This window comes from Ixodes scapularis, unplaced genomic scaffold (genome assembly GCF_016920785.2).
Source record: "Ixodes scapularis isolate PalLabHiFi unplaced genomic scaffold, ASM1692078v2 PGA_scaffold1__304_contigs__length_218370807, whole genome shotgun sequence".
NCBI classification, from domain to species: Eukaryota; Metazoa; Arthropoda; class Arachnida; order Ixodida; family Ixodidae; genus Ixodes; species Ixodes scapularis.
The window spans coordinates 189,480,834-189,504,209 of NW_024609846.1; the positions used below are offsets into that span (position 1 = coordinate 189,480,834).

Genomic DNA, 23,376 nt, shown 5'->3' on the forward strand with positions numbered 1-23,376 from the left:
TAATCCGGGTGCAAGTGCCAGAAATGTTGAACGACGACATAATCCAGCCTTCAAGCACTCCGTGAGCCTCTCCAGTTGTACTAATTAAAAAGAAGGAAGGAACTGCAGCGAGGCTTGAAGTCGGGCTAGGTGGTTCATAATGCAAACTTGGAAAGAACGCGAAGAAAACAAGGGACAAGAACAAGAAGGGAACGAACACAACGCTGTGGAGTAATTTTGAAAGGAATGCTTAGATTCTGCGTGGACTACCGACAGCTGAACTCGGTGACGAAGAAAGACGCCTATCCACTCCCCTGCATAGACGACACGCTAGACCGGCTACACCGCTCTCGATATTTTTCATCGATGGTTCAGAAAAGCGGCTATTGGGAGATAGAAGTCGACGAATGTGACCGAGAAAAGACAGCCTTTGTCACTCCGGATAGACTGTACGAGTTTGAGGTGGTGTCCTTCGAACTATGCACGGCGTCAGCAACGTTCCAGCGTGTCATGGACACCGTGACGGCAGGAATGAAGTGCCAGAGCTGTCTTGTCTATCTTGACGATGTCGTAGTGCTTTCAGGCAACTTCGGCGAGAACTTGTGACGACCCCGAGCTGTTCTCGAAGTCATACGGACCGCGGAATTCTCCCTCAAGCCGTCAATATGTCGGTTCGCCTATGACGAACTGAAGTTCCTAGGTCTCGTGGTTAGTAACGAAGGCGTTCGCCCAGGCCAGAAACGACTCGCGCAGTCGCGGCATTTCCAGCGCCGACGGAAAAGAAGGCCCTGCAAAGATTCCTTGGCCTATGTGCCTACTATCCGCGCTTCGTTCGGGATTTCGCAAGGATTTCTGCACCACTCCCAAACCTCACGAATGACGCCGAGAAGTTCAAATGGGCCGAGGAGCAGCACCAGGCACTCCTCTCATTGGACACTTTGTCCAGGATGCGGAAACCGAGATTCACACGGACACTAGTAACGCAGGACTTGGAGCGATGCTGGTTCAAGTGCAAGAAGGCACCGAGCGAGTCAACGCCTACGCAATCGGGACGCTGTCCAAGGCGGAGAAAGATTACTTCACGACTGAAAAAAAAGTGAAAGCCGTTTACAACTCCCTGTAACGCCGAATTGGCGCGCAGCTCTTGAAAAGGAGGAGGGAAGGGTACTGAAGGGAGGGTAGACCCCTCCTCCTTTTCCTCCTTCTCCTCATTCTTTAATATTCTCCGGGGGGTCACCTGACATCGGGGGGAGGGGGTCACGTGACCTCGGGGGCTCACGAGACCTTGGGGGTCACGTGACCTTGGGAGGGATCACGTGACCTTGGGGGTCACGAGACCTTGGGGGTCACGTGACCTGGGAGGTCACGTGACTTGGGGGTCACGTGACGGGGTGACCTTAAGAGGGGTCACGTGACCTTGGGGGTCACGTGTCCTTGGGGTCACGTGACCTTGGGGTGAAATTGGTTACGCCGACGGCGACGCCGACGCCGCTCAAGCCGGAAACGGGCGCCTCAGAGCTGTGCTCTAAAAGAAGGTCTTACTGTCGTCTGGGCAATCACGAAGTTTCTTCGTACTTGCACGGGAGCCTGTTCCGCGAAGTCACGGACCACCACTCGCTCTGCTGGCTTGCGAATCTGAAGGGCCTGCCAGGGCGCCTCGCTCGATGGAGCCTCCCACTACAAGAATTGAACCTGACAGTTACGTATAACTCAGGTCGCAAGCACAGCGACGCCGACTGTCTGTTCAGAGCGTCTGCCGAAATACCTTCCGGCAGCAGCGACAACGATGACGACGAGTGCCTTCTAGGAGCAATAAACACCGACGACATGGCATGACGTCAACAAGATAATCCTGAGCTGCGCGCTCTAATGGAGCACGTAGAAAGGCGCGAGAGTACCATGTCACGTGTTTTCTCACGAGTCCTGCTGACATTCGCCATTGGACAAGGTGTACTCTACAAAGATAACTTCGGGGACAACTCACCATGGCTGTTGGTAATCACGGCCGACATTCGAGAGGAGATCTTTCAAGCCTAGCACGACGACCTGACGTCCGCACACCTTGATCCCAGTAGGACTCGGGCCCGTATTCGTGAAGAGTATTACTGGGCCAAGGTCCCCGAAACCATCTACCTACACGCGATCATGCCACGAGTGCCAGCGACGAAAGGAACCGCCAACGAAGTCGGCAGTCTCCTGCTGCCGATTTTTCCGCCAACTGCACCGTTCCATCAGATCGGAATGAATCTACTTGGCCCTTTTTCGTAGTTAATGTTGTGAAGCCGCTGGATAATTTTCGCCACAAAATATCTCACGCGGGACGCCGAAACGAAAGCCCTTCCTTCAGGGACTGCTGTGGAAGTCGCCAAATTTTTTATCGAGTCCATCGTCTTTCGGAACGGCTCTCCTGAAGTTCTAATTACAGATCTGGGGTCATCCTTCATAGCAGAGCTGATGAAACAGATCCTACGTCTCAGACACACGAACCACCTGCGAACCACAGCGTACCATCCCCATTCTAATGGGCTGACGGAACGCCTAAACAAAACCATCGCCGATGTGGTGTCGATGTACCTCGACGTGGAACACAACACGTGGGACGAGGTCCTGCCGTGTGTCACGTTCGCCTACAACACAGCGGTTATAGAGACCACTGCTCTTACACCGTGTAGAGACCGCGTGGTTGGTCGGGGAACTTGGTGTGCGGCATGGAACCGAGTCAGGGCAGGAACTCATGTGGAAGCCGGACTCGCGAAGGACCGGGGAGCAGGACGGGTGTCTCTTGTATATTATAACTCTTTATATATACATATGAGCAGGTTACATCATCTCAAGTACACATTCGAGAACACTGTCGAGAACACTATTGAGAACACAAGAGAACACACTGTAGCAGCCGCTGGCTGCTACTTTTATAACTTCACTTGTCCCCACATCCCTACCTGGGAATCCCCAGGGTTGATTGTTCGTAACGTCCAGGCACGCCATTTCCCTCTCCCTCGCACTCAGCCACACGCGGCACACACACGGAATGGCCAGACATCCTTGGCCGCGGTGTCGCCAATCAATGTCGGCGAACAATGGTGCCATCGAAGTCGAGGAAGACGGAAGAGATCCATAATTGCAGGCGTCCTGGCTTCCGTGTGCTAGGGCATAATCCCATGGGCGATCTAAGCTGGGGAAATTGAGTAAAGTCCCCTCCCTTGTCGAGGACGTCCCAAGGCTGTCAGGTCGCCGTGCGTCGAGGTCAGGCAGGAGAAGCAAGGAGAGCGCCCGGGCGGCAAAGACGGCCAGATGGCACTGGCGTTGGTCAACCCGATGATCCCTCGGAGAAGGTCACGTTGTCCCCGCAAACCAAGGTGCGTTGGTGACTCCAGGGCGCTTCTCGCTCTGTCTCCGGGCGCAGCTGGCCGTAGCCACCTGGCGACGATGCTCCAGGGCGTTCACCCGTGCCGGTCGGTTTGGATGGGCAAGGTCGTCTCCTGGGGCCTTTCGCAACAACCGTTCCAGCTGATGCATTGTCGCCAGGTGACCCCGATGCTTTACACCATGCTACCTCACAAGCCAGCTGGCGTCGGAAGTAGCGACGCCCAGGTGGTTGCAGAACGAGCAGAAGAATTCCGCCCGCTCGCCCGAGTCCGGATTTAAGACCAGCAATGTGTCGACCTGGCCGCTGGAACCTACGTCGTCGCGACGCCCACCTTCAGCCCGGAGACAGGGTCTGGGTGTGGTCTCAGCAAGAAGCTGTTAAAACGGTACTTGGGACCCTAGAAGGTACTTCGTCGACTCGGGGACCTGAACTACCAGGTGATGTCCGACGGGACACGGGCTTCATCACGTCGCTGTCCGCGACCGGAAGCCGTCCACGTTGCGCGCCTCAAGCGGTACTACGCTTGAGGCGTAGTACTACTTGAGGCAGGCAGCAGCGGCGGCACTGTGAACGCGACCTAAAAACAACGCTCTGTACTTCCAGACTAACACGTACTGACCCTCGACCACCGGGAGTACAAATCTCGGATCTGTTTCCGTGGAAGTCATCTCCCAATCCAGTTGAACCTAACCACTTCACCGGGTGATACCCAAAAAGGCGTACTCACAGGTGGATTAAGCTGAGGGCATAGAGCCTTCCAGGTCACCTTCAAGATCGGCAATCTTCAACCATCCGCAAGGTGGTGCTCGAAACCCGACGCTACAAAAAGAGCTGTTTTCCGTCCGACGCCGGCACAGGCAGCAGCGGCGGCACCGTGAACGCGGCCTAAAACAACGCTCTGTCTCTTAACGTTGGTTTCACACCCGTTTTTATTCGCCCATCTCTGTTTGGCGCTGCTGCTGCCATACAGCCATAGAGTGCAACTAGAACCATGAACGACGTGTGTTTACCGAGTAGAAAGTCCCTTCCCATTGATGGACCTGTCGCGACCTGCTCTGAATGTTCCTAGAGTTACCATTTAGGAACATGCAGCGGGATATCTGAAACCACCTTCAAAAGGAAAGGAGAAAGTTGTAGAGTAGAATGGAAGTGCCCAACTTGCCAAAAGTGCAAACAGAGGAGTCAATCTTTTAAGGAGGCTAAACCCTCGAAGACTGACATAACAAAGATGCTCGCTTCAATAAGTCAAAAACTCGAAATTCTCACAAATTTAAAAGTAACAGTAGACGGTATCGAGCAATCTGTAAATATGATGTCGGATCAGTTCGACGAGGTCATGTCGCAACTGGCAACTCAAAATGCTGACATCAAAGATTTAAAAGCACGGGTCACGAAACTTGAGGAAAACAAAAATGATGTTTGCCAGTTGAAAGACGGACTGAGTGACCTCGAGTGGAGGAGCAGGCGGCAAAATCTGGAATTTCATGGCATTCCGTTAACTAATAATGAAGACTTGCTTGAGAACATAAACGACGTAGAAGCTAAGATAGGTGTACCAGATCTCACAGAGCCGGAGGTGGCGTCAGCACACCGGCTCCCTCCGAAACTTGGAAAGGTTCCAGCAGTCATTGTTTGCTTTGAAAAAAAAAGCAAACTCGAGACCAACACGTATTACTACCACGTCAGAAACGTTAATTGGTTTATTCATTTTCACTTTTGAGCTATGTAAAACAAACTCAGGTGCGATAGCTTGCGATATCACTGACCATTTTGCAACTTTCTTTTGTTTAGATAAAAATATAAGTACACGGATATACCCTAAACTTCACACTCAGGTACAAAGAATTACCAGCGACAGCCTAGATTATTTCAGAGATAGTTCGAACAGTGTAGACTGGACTGAGGTCTTGAACAAAGCTGATGCGAATTAAGCTTATAAGAGATTTCTTGGAATTTTTAAAGCTATTTATGATAAACACTTTCCTTATGTAAACGTTAAGCGCTTCAAGATATCTCGGAAACCATGGATAACATTAGAATTAATTGCGAAGATTCAAATAAAAAAAACTATACCAGTGTTTCATCAAAAGTAAAGACCTCGGGAAATTTAATATTTTCAAGGCATACATAAATAGTTTGAACAAGGAATTGAAGGAAGGAAAAATTATCTGCTATCACAATTTGTTTAATACGGTATTTCACCGCACTGATGTAATGTGGAGAAAGTTGAACATTGTTTTGAATTGCAACACAACTCAAAGTAAGATCGAATCAATAATCCATAATGACGTCGAACTGACTGGTTGTTCTCTGGCTTATGTGTCAAATGATTTTTTATCAATTTAGGAGGGAATCCAAACATGGCCGATGCTTGTTCTTATATCCCTTGAAACGTAGATGAAACGATCTTTTAAACCCGGTAACTGAAAAAAAGGTGGCCTCAGTATTCCGCACCGTCAACATTAGTCATAGCTGAGAAGCCATTGGTGTACAGGTACGTCCAGTTCTGCACGTTCTGGACATCATCGCTCGCTATCTGAGATATATCTTTAATCTTTGTTTAGAGACCGCCACATTCCCCCAGAAAATACAGGTAGCTAAGGTAATTGTACTTCATAACGGAGGGGATAGAAATGATATAAACAATTACAGGCCTGTGTCACTTCTCCCAGTGTTCTAGAAAGGTTTAGAACAAATAATACATAATCGTCTTACTCTTTCGCATAAAAAAGCATAATATCATTAAAAAATCCCAGTTGCGGGTTTAGAAAGAAACTTTTTATGGAATTAGCCTTACTGGACCGGAAGAAATATATTTTACGCAACATAGAAGATAGAAATGTGGCTCTAGGCATTTTCATAAACTTTACAGAAGCATTTTATTATATGAACCAGGAGCTACTCATTTGAAAACTTGAGTTTTATGGTATCAGAGGACATGAAGCAGTCCTCATTAAATCAAACTTAGAAAGTCGCGAACAGTTCGTTAATATTAGCGGCCGCTTATCCGATATAATATCAATTAAATCTGGAGTACCACAAGGCAGTATACTGGGGCCACTACTGTTTAATATATACATCACTGATTTCGTCAGCATAGCAGAAAACGTAAAGTTTATTATTTACGCTGGTGACACCAGCCTCTTTTTTTCAGCTAAAAAAGACAGTGAAATTTTTTGTGTTGCTAATAAAACCATAAAAAGCTTAGAAACATGGGCTAGTTCAAATAATCTTATCATAAAAAAAACTAAGTCGACCTTTTTCAACCCCAGAAATGGGAATATCATCCTAACAAGCGACATTTTCTTAGACTCGTGTCCAATCGAAATAGTAAACACATTTAAAATTTTGGGAGTAATATTATCAAAGCACATGTCTTGGACCGAACATGTGGACTATTTAATTTCTATACTTGCCAGAATAGCTGGTATGTTACATGGACATCGTCATATTCTTCCGATTGGGGTTAAGCTGATTTTCTATAACTCATTATTTTTATCTCACATGAACCACTATCATCTAGTCTGGGGCACCACCATAAAAACTAATCTGCAAACACTATTTTTACTCCAGAAAAGAGTGCAAAGGATCCCATGCAACGTGCCATATAATTTTCATACTTTGTTGGGCGGGGTGTTCTGAGTGTATTTCAATGCTATGATTTTAGACGGTGTGTAAAATATAAACAGGAATATCGAAATATAAACATCGGTTTGATACGCTTAGCATCCCTCTGAAACAAAACCTATACCATATTGCACTCGCCAATCCGATTTCTGAGTAACAGATGCATTTCGTACTGACTATGGTTTACAGATGATTAAAAAAAACACTGCCAAAGATTCCGAACTAAATGATCCCATCTAATTTTGATATAGAATCCTGTAGCATATGTGATATTAGGAGACATTTTCTATCAAAGTAATTATGTAATTACACTGACTCCCTCGTAGGTGTTTTTCTTTTTTTTTCTCTTTGCTTTGATATTAGGAGATATTTATTTTATCAAAGTAATTATCTGACTACACTGATTCCCTCGTAGGTGTTTTCTGTTTGCTTTTATTGTTTTTTTTCCCCTTTATCTAATTTCTTGTATGTGCTTTTGCAACCGCTAGCTGTATACCTGTGAAGGGGCTGAGGACCAGTGAAGCTGCTTAGACAGCTTTTTTCCTCAGGTCCCACCATATTTATGTGGTAAATAAAGCTGTTATTATTATTATTATTATTATTGAACTGCTTCCCTACTCCGCTCGATAAGACAGTGTTTTACAAGCTCCGTAGTTGGCAACTATTTTTGTTTGCTTCGCTTTTTTGTTTCCCAGCACGTCGCATCGAGACGATGCGCTTTTAAAAGGGGGGGAAAATGCCACGCGCGTCGCCGAGCGAGCGCGTACGTGGCCGAATGTTTACCGCGCTTGGCTGTTGGCTGTGGTTGGCTGAATTTGATTCCAGGGAGCAGAATGTTCTCTTATTGATTCTTTCTACTTCGCGCGCTCGCAAATTCGAAAACTTTCTAATCTGATCGAGTTAGAATGTTCTACGCTCCGAATGTTTTAAACCGAATGTTCCAGAAACCTACGCGGCTACAAAAGATGCTCGACGAGGAAGCCGGAGTCAGTTTCGCCCTAGCACTCGATCGTGCTACCTCCGCCAACATTCGACGCCTGCGACGCTACCTCTTCATTTTCGTTTTGGGCACAAGTTCACCCGTATTAAACATTGAGTTTTCTACAGCAATAACTATCTCTCTGCCGTCCCTCTGCCAGTGATTCGTGAATTCGGGATATACCGAGCCTGCGAAAATAAAATTCCTGCGAGGCTGTGGGCGTCCAGCCGTTTCAATTAGGCAAAATCTGTCGCTACCAAGGCCATTGCATTTTTGCGGAGTAAAGCGCGAGACACATGTACGACGAAACCTTCCGATCCGACGTGCGGACTGCCGGAATGGCCTTGGGGGGAGAGGGTTTTCGTAGCATCGGAGAGCGTTGAAAACCCTCGCCTCCGACCGTCGTATTGCGCGGTCGGACGTCGGATCGGACGGTTTCATCGTACATGTGTTTCGCGCTTAAGATGTATTCGCTTGTAAAGTACGTCGAGTCACGTCACCCTCGTTATTCGTTTGTAAAGTATTTCAGGATTCAAGGCGCACTCAAAATATCGTTTTCAATTTTGAGTATATTTATGAACACGAAGTTCATGGTTTCGTGCCATTTACGTCACATATCCAGCCACGCGATTGTACGGTCTGTTAAGAACTGCAATCCCCATTTTTAAATGAGAGAATGAAAAGTTTTGAAATAGTTATTTTAAAAGCGAAAGTGAAAATTTTATCGAGCGGGTTAGCTTCAGCTGAAACACTACATTTGCTGAACCTAGGTAAATGCAACGCAAATCAGTGCTCCTTCACGTAGAATTAATTTCTCCGTGAGATTTTAATAAACGAAAGACTCTGCCATGTTGCATGTGTTTATTATATAAAAGCGAACTCATGCTGCCCATTTCATTTTGTCTGAATTTGGATAATAATTGTTGTGTATTTCTTGCCAGAATCTGGATATATTACATCTTCCTGATTATCTTAAAAACGTTAGTATATACGACGGAAGCGAACCTATCGACTATAGCTATGAAAACTATGAAAACTATGAAGACATATCAAGTAACCAAGAGCTTGACGAAGTAAGTAGGTCAAATCCGAAATACAAGCTACTGTATGTTATTATATACCGCAATTATTTATGTGTCTATTAGTTTCTACGCCATAAATACCTTTCTATTAGAGTTTTACGAGAAATAAGTACTACGAAATATTATGCGACGCTTGAGGATTGTGAGTGCTAGGTCCGGTTCACCTGACGTCCGATCGCAGCCGTGGTATGCGACCAGACGAAGACAGTCAAGCCGCTGCATTGGCACAGCGGTCGTTGTGTTTGTAGGTTTCCCACCATGGACCAAATCAACCAATCACGCACTTTAGCTGCACCGCAATCCTAGAGTTCTTTTTGTTCGCGAATGATTTAGCTGTTTATAGCAACCCCATATAGAAAACAAGCGCCTTGGCGATGTATTTTTGGCACTGCTTGATTGGCTCCAACGGATCATAGCATCAGCTGAGGTTGGACATGAGGTGAAACGGAGTGTAAAGGAGCACTTCGTGGGACAGTTACGAAACTTCCTTCATCGCCAATGCGTCACAAGTGGGCCGAAAAACGTGCTGAATGAGCAGGATGTACCGATACTACCTAGAAGACGAGGCCTCTGCTTTTTTTTTCTGTCGTTATCAACGGTGTATCTTCGCACCGCCGCCTACCCTGCCTTAGCGTCGCCGCCAGCGCGTCTTGGAACGCCTCACGACGAGAGCGACGTGAGCACTCGGCGACGCCAAGGCGGATGTGCCTGCGGCTGTGCGGCAACTCTCGTCAAGCTCCTGCGTGTTTTCCCCTTGGGGCGGGAATTCCATTCACTACCGATCAAGTCGTGAAAATACCTCGTATGCTTCTTGGGATTGGGTGTGCACCCTCAGAGCAATACGTGCACATCGTACGGCCGGTATGGGCATTACAGAACGCGTCTGGCTCTCCCGGCTTTACGTCCCACTCCAAAGGATGTTGCAGGATCTGTAACCTAGGCACTGGCCGAAAACGTCGGCGAGGAATCCGGCGGCCGTGATTGGCCACCGTCGCATTCGACCTTGGCGCCAGCCAACCACCGGCAGTTAAAATTACTCGCCAATTTTTTCGCCGAGTGTCCACATTAGAGCCGTATAATCTGTGCCAGCTGCGGCGTTAACACGCATCTTTGGTCGCTCTGATACCTACGGTTCAAAAGAGGCTACTGTGGCGGAGCCATGCTGACTTTATTCACCAAAATTAGAAACTCAGGACAATAGAGTTTACATTGCAAATAAAAGCAACAAGTATGTAGCTCTCATTCCGCGTGCAGAATAACCATGCCAAGAAATGCGTACTCAATGCTGAAAGCAAAGAGGACAAATCAAGTCGTACCAAATGCTCTACGTAACAACCTTTGTTGTATATTTGTTTCTGTATACATAGACTATTTAACTAACTAAGCACAGTGAGCGGTTTATGAGAAAACAATTTTAGTATCTATGTTAGTGATTGTACGTCACCTATCCTCTGGGCGAGTTCCTACTTCTATTGAGAAGTCTGCGGAGCCTGCCGAGAGCTCAATGCAAGCATAGACGTTCATCAGCATTAGGTGCAGGCCTCCTGGAACTCGGCTGAGCCTGCATCGATCTCAATCATAGTGACTTTTATTCTAGACAGGCTGTGGATTTCAAGAAGGAGCTATCGAGCGCGCGGCAGCCGGAAACAGACGAGAAGCAGCGCCGAATGGTTACCAATGTGATAGCGCAGAGACACGTCTGGGGTAATCTAGAGTTCCTGTATGGGCTCCGTTAGAGCCACCAATTAAGCTATTCTTAAGAGTAAAACACTCAGCCATCTTGTGGCTTAAAATCATTGTGGCCAGTTATCTGAAGCTTCATCTGAGATTGCATGAGACGCTTTTCCGCCCTCCAGATATTTCAAAACAGTTCTCGACAGAGCAAAACGATATCACATAAGCTTGCTAACACCGCATCTAAAGCTGAGGGAAGTCGCATTTTTGAATTGTGGCGATCGACGGTTGTGTCTGCTCTGCACTAAGCACCAAGATGGCGGCAACCACAGCAGTACCGGGGAACAGAGTGCCGATACTCTGAGCGTAGCTCATTCAGTGGCTCTAGGCTCCGTGAGGGAGACAGAGTTGCGCGTTCATCCTCGGCGGGAGGCCATAGCGCCGGCTTTCCTGCATGACCAGGAATTCTTTGCTTTTCATGTGACTGAACTCGGCGAATAGTGGCGCCGCGCACGCCGCCGCGCATGGAAAACTGGAAAGGAGGAGAAGGATGCAAAACCAGAGGACATACGTCGCGGCCCGTACAACGTCGGCGAAGCGACCGTATCGGTGGTTTACCTGATCGGCGAAGGATTCTTTACTCCCCACGTGATCGATCTTGGTTAGCGGCGCGGCGGCACGCGGAAAACCGACGCGCTACTCTCGCTCCCGTAGGGAGCCTATACAGGAACCCTGCGCTAACCCTTCAGCCAGCGACAACGATAGCGCGGTGGCCCCACGAAACAACAACAAACTGCAACGGAGGAAAATAAGAGAAGGCTATCGGTGTGTGGAGAAAGAGAAGAGGGGCAGAAAAGACAAAAAATCAACGGAAAATGTTCTCCTTTCTCGAAAAAAAATTAAAAAAGGGAGAGCATTTTTTTTTTTTTTTGTATTATGGCGCTGGGACATTGTTTGGCGCTGCCCGAGAGAGCCTCTACGAGCGCCCTGTTCTCTAATCTTCTTTCCCGTTTACAGCGGCTATGTTGTTACGCGATTCGACAGGTTTTTTTTAAATGAAAGAGGCTATGCCTCAGTGCATCGCCAGCAATGCGAGACACTCAGGATGAACCGAGTGTTCGCGCCAGGAAAGTTTCCATCTCGCCCGCAGGGTTTAAAGGCATACTAACACCTCTGCCCTCCCCACTAAAAAAAAGGAAAAAAAAAAAAAAGTGATGTTTCTTTATTTTTTGTTAGGAGATACATTATTGTGTCAGAAGACTCCCAATCAATATTTTGCTACAGCGTCCCGCATTTTTTTTTTTTTAATAAGGTAAAACAACAACAACACCAACAAAAAACTGCAATTGCTGGAAATCGAAACCGAAACCCGCCTGGGGAGGAAGAAGAAATATAGAATTTGAGAACGTTACCGGAAGTCACGTGACCGTGCAATTTTTGTTTTTCAATCAACGCGTTTGCAGTTACAACAGGAAACAGGTCACAACAGGAACCACAGGAAACGGCACGTGACCATGGAGAAGAGAGTGAGCGCGACTCAAACCGGCCAGTTTTCGATTGGCGGTCTTCGTGTGGAAAGAAAACGAATTTCAAGCCGCAAATTTTGTCCTTGGTAATTGGGCTCTCATATGTCATGTACAAATAAAAACCTTGGCGAGCGTAAATACCCAGTCAGTGTCCCTTTAAGGCCTGCACAGCCATAGCTCTAAAACTGCAATAAAGTGATGTTAAAGTCAACGACAAGTGTGAACGGAAGAAAGGAGCTTCACTTGTACCGCCTCCAGCGCGAATCTCCTACCTTCGACAACGCCTCCGCATCTCGTACACTTCGAGAGCGCGCGCGCGCCCAAAAGCACGGCGGAAGCCATGGACGGCGTCTTGGAGGGCGGGTGATCGAAAGACACGCCCTGCTGTTATTCTGTCAGACACTATAGTGGTGTTGTCCCTATCTACCTCTCCTGTTGACGTTTGTTGGAAGTTTTTTTTTTTTTTTTTTAATTTTTCTTTTTTTACAAAAATGGACGAAAGTTGTATTATGTAATTTTTTAAAACATTCGTAAACGTAAAAAGTGCATCTCTAATAAATCATATTACTGTATAGAAAGTTCTTGTGACCCGAGATCTGTACTGCCCGTCGGTTGTCTGTACTACCTAGAGACATCGGCACAACCCGTCGGCTGCCTTAATAAAATGGATTTTATTGGTTTGGGTTTCACCTGGAATCGAAACGAACGTTTGACACCATATGAGTTCAGTTGAGTGGAATCACAGTTGGGCCCGCTAGCCGCCGGCGGCAGAATGACAGCTGAAGTTTCCAGTGTAACCAGGGAATTAGTGCCGCCACTCCTCTCTAGGGAGTCGGAGGTGGAGCATCTCTCTTGTGTTGTCCGCGGAGGGAATTCAGCGAATTCTCAAGCTGAGTATATAGTTACTCTAAAAAAAAAAAACCTGCTCCGAGGTACAAAAGGTATGGGTAATCTACACAATTACCACTAAACAACAAACATTTATTAAAACATCTACATTTAATTCAAAATACCTGAAAATCAAAAGGAAAAAACAAACAAATGGGAAATAGCTCTGGAAGAGAAGGTGGAAGTTCTGTCGACACCGACAGTCGAGGTCACGTCTATTGTTGTAGACACAGCAGATTGAAGCTTTTTAATTACGACAATGACATTATGAACCACTCCGCGTTTTTAAAGAAACCCACAAGAAAGGTTTTTTAAGCAATCTCAATGAAGGCATATGGCACCTTTAAAGGTTAACACAAACTTAACACTACTAAGAAGCGTCAAAGTACTATACATTTTTATTTTATTAATAAACTCACCATAATTTTTAGTTTATTCTTGAAATATAAAATAGAAGGTACTCAATATAATCATCTATTTTTCGTTCCCACTCCAGCCCACAAGTCCGGAACCTCTAATCGAGCCTTCGACAAAACTGAAAGATATTGACAGAGTATTACAACCAGTAAGCTGCACATTATCAATATATATATAATAATCATATGTTCGCGTTGGCTGGAAACAAGTATGGTATTTCTTTTTGCCAGGGAGGGTGGTTACAACTTATAAAGGACGTATTTCAAGATGCATCAGTCAATTTAACCGGAGAAGAGGAAGTGAATGCCCAGGAAACGTCATTCCTTAAGCATGTCATGGAGCTACTGAACAGCACGTCATCGTAAGCACAAAAATGCAGAATGCTTCTAGCGTCTAACTTAAATGCTGCGGTCCAACTACATCCGCCTTTATCGTACTTGATTAATTTTGAATACATAACAAAATATCTTGCAAACCTTTACCATATAAATATATCATATCGTACATATCATAATTTTACTGGGCAAAATAGAATTACTTCTTGAATATTTGACACGAATAATAATAATCAAGAATTGATTATCAACGAGAGAAATATAGAAAATTACGACTGTCTCCCAAGATTTGTAAATAAATATTAAGCTGTATATTATACATACTGTTTGTGAAACATAATAGACATGTTGTAACGATTGTCTACGCGTCGTTTTGCTAAATGTATAATAATAAATGCAATTTAAAAGCACAAATAAAAAAGTGCTGCGAGTTCAGGAGTCGCTTGAAAGTAAAGGCTATTATAGAATTGTTCTATATTTTACCAACACCAGAATAACAAACTGGTCATTCCTAAAAAAATGCGAGACAGCATGTCTTTTATTACTTTATCTCATTCAGATTAAAAACGTACCGATTACTGAAACCTGATCCTAAAATCCGTATGAATAATATTGATTAATTTTAGAAGTAACCAAAAATCCGTATAATCAGAATGATGGTGGTGTAACAGTATTTCTGTACAAAAGTCCTTAATATTTCAAGAAACCTTCCTTTTCAGGGCTACAGTGAGCAACTATTTTGGATGGATGCTTCTTTATAAATTAGGTCCAATTGCTTCCCATAATATAACAAAATTTAATTTTGAGTTTAGCCAAGTGTGGAGAGGCCTCCAGGAAGAGGAGCTGCGATGGAGACATTGCGTCAACGCACTGAGCGACCCATATGACCCCATACTCGGTTATGGGCTCGGAAGACTTTACGTGGATAAGTACTTCAATGAAACGGAGAAAGAAAATGTAAGTGCAAATGCCCTATTAATTTATATTTTAAATCGTCTTACCACATATGCCGCGAGCTAAAGCTAACCTTTCTTAAAAGGAACGAAACCCCAAAAATTAAGCTTAACCTAAAACAGCTTAAGAAACACCACATTATTAAACATGTTAAATAATTGCGTACACTGTCACAAGGTTAGTCTTTAATATAATTTCTAAATTTACTTTATGTTATACTATCACTGTACAGACACACCCGATACTAATTATTAAACGTAAGTGTCGTTGGCTGGCAGATAAATTTTATGCGAATAAGCCAGTTTTCGTCGAAGAACGGATGATTTATGTTCACAATTAAACATCTGTAACAAACACTGTAAAAAACACAAAAAACAACGTCGTCTCAGACGTAAAGTTACTGCTACTTCCAGGTGGAGACAATTGCGAAAAACGTGAGCGAAGTTCTCAAAACCGTCCTTCAAAATAATACACGGATGGACAATGCTACGAAAACAAACGCAGCAAAAAAGGTAATGTTCTCCAAACAAAGGCGCGACTTTTTTGGTATCTCCTTCTAAGTATCATGGGTTTTTACTTCACAGCTTGAAAATATAGTTTTTAAAATAGGATATCCTGATGAGATAAAAGACAAAAAAGTTTTAAGCGAGATGTATGAAGACGTGAGTATATTGAAAATATTATCTGTGCCTCTTCAATGAGCTCTGTGTAGTTCTATTTTGAATGAAAGGAATTACAAAGTAAAGCTTTTGTCGGTGACTGAGGATGACACCGCTAAAAAACGGAACGTAGGTTATTTTATATTTTTTCACCTACTTCCGTGCCGTTTATGCAGGTTGGGAATGTAACACCAGGCGGCTCTTTCCTGAGCACTTACCTCAGCTGCAGAAAGAGCAACGCCAAATATAAATTAAAAAAGATGGATAGTTCCTTCTTTAACCGGACAAAAGAGTATGTATACCAAATATATTTCTCCTAAAAATCAATGTTGAGATGAACGCCTGGTGCGGGGTTGCGGTGCTCAGTGCGGGTGGTATAAAAAAAAAACAGTAGATTTTGAACGCATATCACAGTGGTACGTTCATTAATTGTAGTTATATTTAGGAGGTAGTTTGAGACCTGGTCTTTTGTACTATTTTTTATCTAATTTTTGGGGTGCTACATTTTTAACGTTTTGTTTATCAAAGAGAGCACGCCTTCAGGGGACAAAATGCTGTGAAACAATGACATGGGCAAGGTTTTTATTTGTGATCACCTAAATTGCTTTCTTTTTCAGTATACCTCAATCAGAAGTGTATTTTATATGCACTAGCAATCATATATTAATTGCCTCACGCATCTGTTATAATAAGACTCAAGAAATAACCTTTTTCCGTTTATTCCCAATCAAAACTTCTAAAGAAACAGTTGCAACGCCTCAGATAATTCCCAATGCGTCCGCTCAGTCTTACATAATCTGCAAACATCGCAGCTACGAATCGTCGAATTGCATTCAATACTCAAGTGCACTCTTTCCCCAAAAGCATCAAGTGTGGGTTTGATATTCAACTGCTCCACGACCTGCACGGCAACTTTCTTAGCCGTTAACAACCTCCACCTCTGAGAACTCACAAATGTATATCCTGAAAACCTCCAATATCTTGCAACTTAAAAAAATGGTTTGTTGTTAAATATAAATAGCCTGTAACTTCCTATTTCTAAAGGGGGTGATGAAGTATAGCCACAGCAGTCATGCCCTCGCCATTCGAAATTGTAACACAGCTACTTTCAATTGATTACGCAAAAATAGCAGGTAAAACAAATCCAAATAATTGAAATCGTTCACGATATATTTCACGACTTCAATCAAACCCAGTTTTAGTTCCATGAATTAAATAAAAAAAGTTACCGAAAAAAAGCACGAAAATACTTTTATTATTTACGGTTGTCAATCACTTGATTTCTTTATATGCATTTTTTATGTTTGTATATAAATCAAAGAACGAACAAGTGTTATGTGAGACTGAACACGTGCAAAACTCAGTGCTCTTTTGAGCAAATCGGGACGTTGAGCTTTCTTTCTGTCTTACAATTCGTGCGTCGGTTACGTGAAATCCTTATGCAAGCAACTAAAATTGAGAAATAAAAAGCAAATAAAAATTCCATCTACCTACAAAATCAAGTTGTTTTGTTGTAGTACGGCTAGGTCAAAAAGCTTGTAATTGTACTGTATTTTAGGTTACTTTCACCCTTTCTTCTGTATTGTTCTTAGTGAACGGAGGGATTGATCAATCAATCTGTCGTCTTCAAAAATTTATCTAGTGATAAAGAATCCCTAATTTCTAGGTATAGTAATTTTTTCCGAATCAATTGATCTAATTTATTTGATTCTATAAAAAAAGTTAATATTTTTTTCACCCTTGTGTTCCTGCATGAAGCGAGTGCTGGAGGCTGGGCGTTTGAAATAATCGCCCTGCCGTTCTCATTTTGTCAGTGACTACCGGCGATTACTATAAGGCGTTTAACATTTATATTCGACTCGTCTCGTCTCGCGACGTGAAGTCGATCGTTTTCTTTGGGTCTGTGCCGACGTCGTTGTCACGGATTGCCAGTCGAGGGTCTCTTCTCTTGGGTTTTAGTGATGTTGGGATTGTAGACTTTTAGGTTTGAATAACTTGGTTTAAGATACAGGTATGACACACAAAAATTAAAACATAGTTAAAGTTTGCTAGTTCTCAAAACACGACGGCCACTGCCGTTTAACTCTCTAAGTGACAGCTCTGCACTTTATTCACTCGATTTTTCCGCATCGCTCTCGATGGGACTTTTATCTCAACTCATCCTGCATCGCTCCTCGATGCGTCTCCTCTCAAGTCTCTCAGTCGACCCTCCCTCTCAACTGTCCCGCTCCCAAGATAGCTACCCTCGTCTCTCTCTCCATTTCACTCTCTCCCTCTAACACACATTCTCGTCTCCGTGGAACGGCTACACATTTCCCGACAAGCAAAATAATAAAGGCCGAGGCTACATCCGCGCGCGGGGACGTAGCCAAGTCGGGAGGAGATAGGGCTCCATCCACGCCAAAGGTCACGTGACTTATAATATAAAGAGATAATTTGTTTTTATGTACATATTATACTTTCTTATAAGTAAATATAGGATATAAAACTAAAGAGGTTTTACTTTATTGTTGTTTTAAAGTTAATATGTCAAGTGACCTTACAAATTTTTAGGGAATTCATCAATTATTTACTGTTTTCTAAGGAAAATAGCAAATATGCATCACAAAAATAGTACCAATATATGTATATCTTTATAGTTATGTTGTCCAGGAGTCACACACACGTGTGGGCGGCGTGTGTGCCATCCGCGCGTGCGGGCGGTGCGGGTGCGGCCTCCGGGGCCTTCGCCCATGTGTGCATCGCTGCTGAGGCGAGGCGGAGAGGCTTCGTCGTGTGTGTGGTTGGCTTGGTTCGAAGCGTTCTGATGTGAGCTTATGTGTATCGAAGAGGACAAGTAAGTGCCTACCGCTTCGTACGTTCTTGACTTGCGCGCACGCTCGCAATCGCACAAAGATTGTGAGAAAAGGGAAAACATGCATTAGTCCCATTAATAACAAACATACTGAGAGCATTCAATCGAGAAAACTGGGTAAAAGATTCCAGAAACAGTTAATTCCGTGACAAATGAAACAGTACCCGATGCACAGATGCCACTCGTCCACGAGATAACCGATGAACACGAAGCCTTCCTTGCGGCAGAACTCCTGCAGGAGCAAGTTCACGTCTCTGTGCCGATCATTCAACGCCTGGATCTCGGCACTCTGACTACGCGGACACTCGATCGAAGAGAACCTCTTCTTCTACCTCGGAAGGACGGAAGAAAAGGCGATCTGTAACGTCGATTGCGTTCCAAGATCTGAGTGGACAGCCGACGATACTTGTCAACGTACGCGCTGGCACAAACGCTGGTGTTGTTTGTGCCAAAATCAAGCAGGGCGTCAGACACCTTGGAAAACAAAGCCTCGATCCGAATGCCACTAAACGCCCGCACTTCGGCAGCCACCCGGTTATTCGATGGGAAATACTAGGACAAGTATTTCACCGTCGAATCCCCGGTGCGCAAAACTTGAGGCAGATCAGAAGCGCGACCGTGCTAATACTCAAACGGCCAAACTCTTTGTCCGAGAAAACAGGAAGAAAAAAAAAACGCTTTGTAGAAAGTCAAACCCGCTTGCGGAAGACCAGGCAGGCACAGTAGACAGTAGTCCGCGCACTGCAGGAACGCAAGGTGCAATGGCCGCCGAGCAGATGGGAAATAATGGGAGGCTAGACCAGAAGTTGATCGTAGTGCGCCGGAAGTGACGTATTGCGTGGATGGAGCCTTATCTACTCCCGAAGTGGCTACATCCCTGCGCGTGGATGTAGACGCTCCCAATAATAAATTTGTTCAGTTGGCGCTATCCAAAACAAAACGGCCCTCCGCCGCCGACTCTGTAAACATTCCAATCATCGACCCCTACAAACGCACGTGCAAGTCCTTAACACAGCTCTCGTGTTCAAAATCGCCGATTCCCGGTACAACCCTGAAAGGTCGAACACGCGGGATGGGACGTGCCATCAACGGCATAATGCGCGTACATAAAACAGTACACGTTCCGAAGGAAACTGTCAAGGGCAGCTAAAATAATACATAGCACTTTCGTAGGCGAAGGAATTATATGGGGAGCTCTATATAAACACGTGTAAGGTTACAACGTTCACGTTGGCGCCTCCCCTTGGCTTGGGGCCTATCGACCCCGGGAGGGGGCACGCGACGTGCCGTAAAAATGCTCGAACCCACGAAGAAGGCAAAAACATACAAAATAAAACAACAAGGTGTCTATGAATATTTTGAACTCGGACAATGCAACTTGAATTAATAGGTTGTATGGAACTAGGGATGGTTTATGTTACGATAGTATTGGACTAGGCAATGAAAAAATACATCGTCAATGGTCCGAACCCCAAAGTCATGCGGGAAAAGCACCCTTCAATAGGTAGATTTCGCGAAGACAAGAGCAATTATTTTTCAGGGCTCGTTTATTTGCCATTTTCTCTTGTGATAGGGGTCATACGTGATTTTCGAACTTTTAACAGTTTATTTTATTTTTGGCTTTACTAGCTCCTTGCCCGAGTGAGAAATCAGACTCAAAGTAGAATGTATGTCTCCAGAGTAAGCTTTCTACCGTCAGTAGAATTTCGGGTCCTGAATTAAATACTTGATTTAAAAATGTTGTACGGCAGATTTTATAAAGGCTTTGTTTTGATTGCTTTATATGTTTGACGAGATAGTAACGTACGTGTCTGATTCAGAGTTTTCATTTGTTTTAGTACCCATTCGGACACCTAACATATTTAATTGTGATATATGATTGAATAAATATCATGCTTTTCGGATTTTCTGCGCTACCTTTCTGCTTCTGTTGCCAATAAAACAATAATACGGAAATCAGTACATGCTAAAGTCGTGATCATGAATAACAAGAATATTTAAAGTAAATTCTCCCGCATGGCTTGTTTAAAAATAGTGTACCACGATCTTAGTATGTTCCGACTTCCGTCTGATATTCTTTTCGCTTTTTTGAATGTGTCAACGAAAGCTTTAGAGTCGAGGCTGTAGTGCAACTGCAAAGCTTAGATAGTCAAAGTCTAATACAACAAAGAACACTCAAGGTATGTTGAACATTCTGAATTCGCAACTTTCAGCGATTGTGATAGCGCGATGTGAGTATTGCGCTCCTTAGCACCTGGATGATCGGCTTTCGAATGAATGTGCTTGCTTACGGCTTTCTGACATGAAAGTATCAGGTACGGCTCTTATATAGGTCATATTTGACATAATTGGAATTACTTACGTGTCGCCAACCCGACCTCGTACTAAAATTTTACGGCCATGATCCAGATGACAGCCATATTGACAAAAACTAGCGCTCCACCTATAGGCCTTGAATGTCGCCACTATTTAGCAGGGAACAAGAGAACGTGACCGAAGAAATCAAAAATGCTATTAGTGGTTTCTCGTCCTCGAACTCTTTTTTAGCGTCGGCGTAACCGCGCGTTGCATTATGGGACGTTTTCCATAAGAACGTCACACGTGACGTAACGTGTGATGTCAGGAGGGTCACGAGGATTACGAGGGTTACCCTAACGAGGGTCACGAGGGTTACAAGGGTTACCCTCACGAGGGTCACAAGGGTCACGAGGGTAACGTCATGACGTTACCCTCGTGACGTCACACGTGACTTCTCGAGTGACGTCACGTGTGACGCGATTATAGAAAACACGTGACGTATGACGTCACGTGTGATCTCACGGGGGTAAAAGCTTTTCCGCTAAATTTAGTGGAAACATTTCCCCGCTAAATTTAGCGGGGAGGAAGAAGGGCATACCCTCCCTGCCGTACCCTTCTTTCCTCCTCAAGAGTTGCTCTCTAACTTTGCGGTACAGAAAATCGTAAACATCTTTAAATGTTTTAGGTTTTAACAAACCATGTAGTAACCTGTGTGTCCCACCAGACGATTGGCGATATGTGACATGTCTATTTATAATTTGAGAACTGTAGCTCTCGGGTTTGGGCAGCGCCTCTGGCGAGCAAAATCGAATATAACCCGGCGGGTTTCGGTTGCACGGCGTTGCACCTTTTCACATTGTTCGGTGACGCTAAGCTGGCAAAATTTTATTGGTGGATGAAATTTTTGGAAAACAATTTGACAAGAGCGAAAAAAAAGCTAAAAGAAAATTTATGGCAAATTGCTGGCTATTGCGTTGTTTATGTGAACAGTTCTAGCATCACAAATGTTTAGCGATACTCCAAGTTTCCAGACGCCAGACGCCTACATTCACGGCGCTCATCATCAGATGGTTTAACACGTACCATATGTACACCTGGTAGTTGTTCCTAGAAGGAAGTGATACTAACGCTGATCGGGCTAATAAACTTGGCGTTTTTCCGATGCCTTCTATTCTCTCGAGCTCCTTTCCCTCACGGCGCACAGGTGGTCGAGCGAATCCTTGCCTTCCCCACTCCTCCTGGTCACATGACCTCCCCGTGAACCAATCAGCGTTAAACACCTCACTCATCTTCTCCCACCCGTCAAGAAATCACTGTCGAGCCACGCGGCCACGCTTTCATCCAGGCTTCACTTTTATCTGGGCTTTACGAAATGCCGAACATCTAGCCTAAGAACGTTTTACATTATAAGCACTTTTATCTCCTTTATAAGACAGCGGTAGCTGCACTTTTTGTTCATTTAAACCTTTTTTTTTATATTCTTCGGAAGCTTTCTTACCGTGCGTGAAGAGATGCTGACGAACGGCTGTAAACGACCGTGGCCTGTGCATGATCGAACGCTGCAGTGGCGCTTTATGCTGGATGCAAGGACCACGTGGGCGCCTCTTATTGCTAAGAGAAACAAGCATATAGACGTTCCTTTTGAGTACATGTTGAAGTGCTTAAATTATTTGAAAAATAGACGTGTCAGCCAGTGGCGTCACGAGGTTCAGCGGCCCCCGGGGCGGTAGCCCGCCGCGACACCTCCCCCCCCCCCCGGCTCCCGCATGGCCCGCCGCGACTTCCCCCCCCCCCCCCCCCCCCCTTGGGAAGCCACTGATTTAATCTAACTTTCTGAAGGTGTCTCTCCGTAGGTGCTTTGCAATCCCAAGAACCAGGAGTAGTTAGTACGACTTTTTCTACTGCCTAATGGGTTATTTTTCCTGCTGTAAACTCAAGGACGACATTGGGATTCGGCCGTGAGGATATGCGTGGCGGTTCCCAAATCTAAATTCCATTGCTTTTTTTTTTTTTCAGTGAGTAAAATACACCGAACGCACTAAGTTACTTGGTGCGTTTGGTGCAATTTATATTTAAAACAAAAAAAAAATAAAAATGGCATTTGAGCAATTGTTTAGGAAACTTGCGGGCTAGTATCTCATCAGATATTTACATGACTGGCGTGAAGTTTTCATAAAATATTTTCTTTACACATGGCTCTGAAATCGTATAAACACAAAAACCTCTATCAATTTGTTCTTTAGATATCGCCACGCAAACGCGTGTTCAACACCGAAAAACGAACCTTCATGGCTCTATATGCGGAAAATACAGCCAATTTTCAATGTTTCCTAAGTTTGCACCACCTTTTCTGTTATATATAGATCTCCATTCTACTGAAAAACACTTTGCATAATGTCATTAGGGAAAAATATACCGGCCATTTACGGAGCCCCTTTTTTAGTATGAGCGGAGCAGTGCCCTGCAGGAGAAGCGAATCCATCTTCCATTTTTATTAAATAAAAAAATATATTTATTTTTGTGTTATTTTATGCACCAAAAATACATAATTATATTAAGAGTGGCAAAAATGAACGTATATTGAGTTTAAGATACCTCGCAAAACGACCACTTTAAGGAATGATGACGGTGCTTCCGTTAACCGGTAATATTAATTTACCATATTTGATTTGGTAGTGCCTAAATAATAAATATAATAAGCAAGATCAGCAGTATGTCCCTACCTAAAGTATAC

At 44.4% G+C, this 23,376-nt stretch overlaps 1 pseudogene; it reads left to right on the forward strand.

The window, feature by feature from the left end:
- Positions 1 to 15,810, forward strand: part of LOC8037956 — a 40,896-nt pseudogene extending 25,086 nt beyond the window's left edge.
- The last annotated feature ends 7,566 nt before the right edge of the window (positions 15,811 to 23,376 follow it).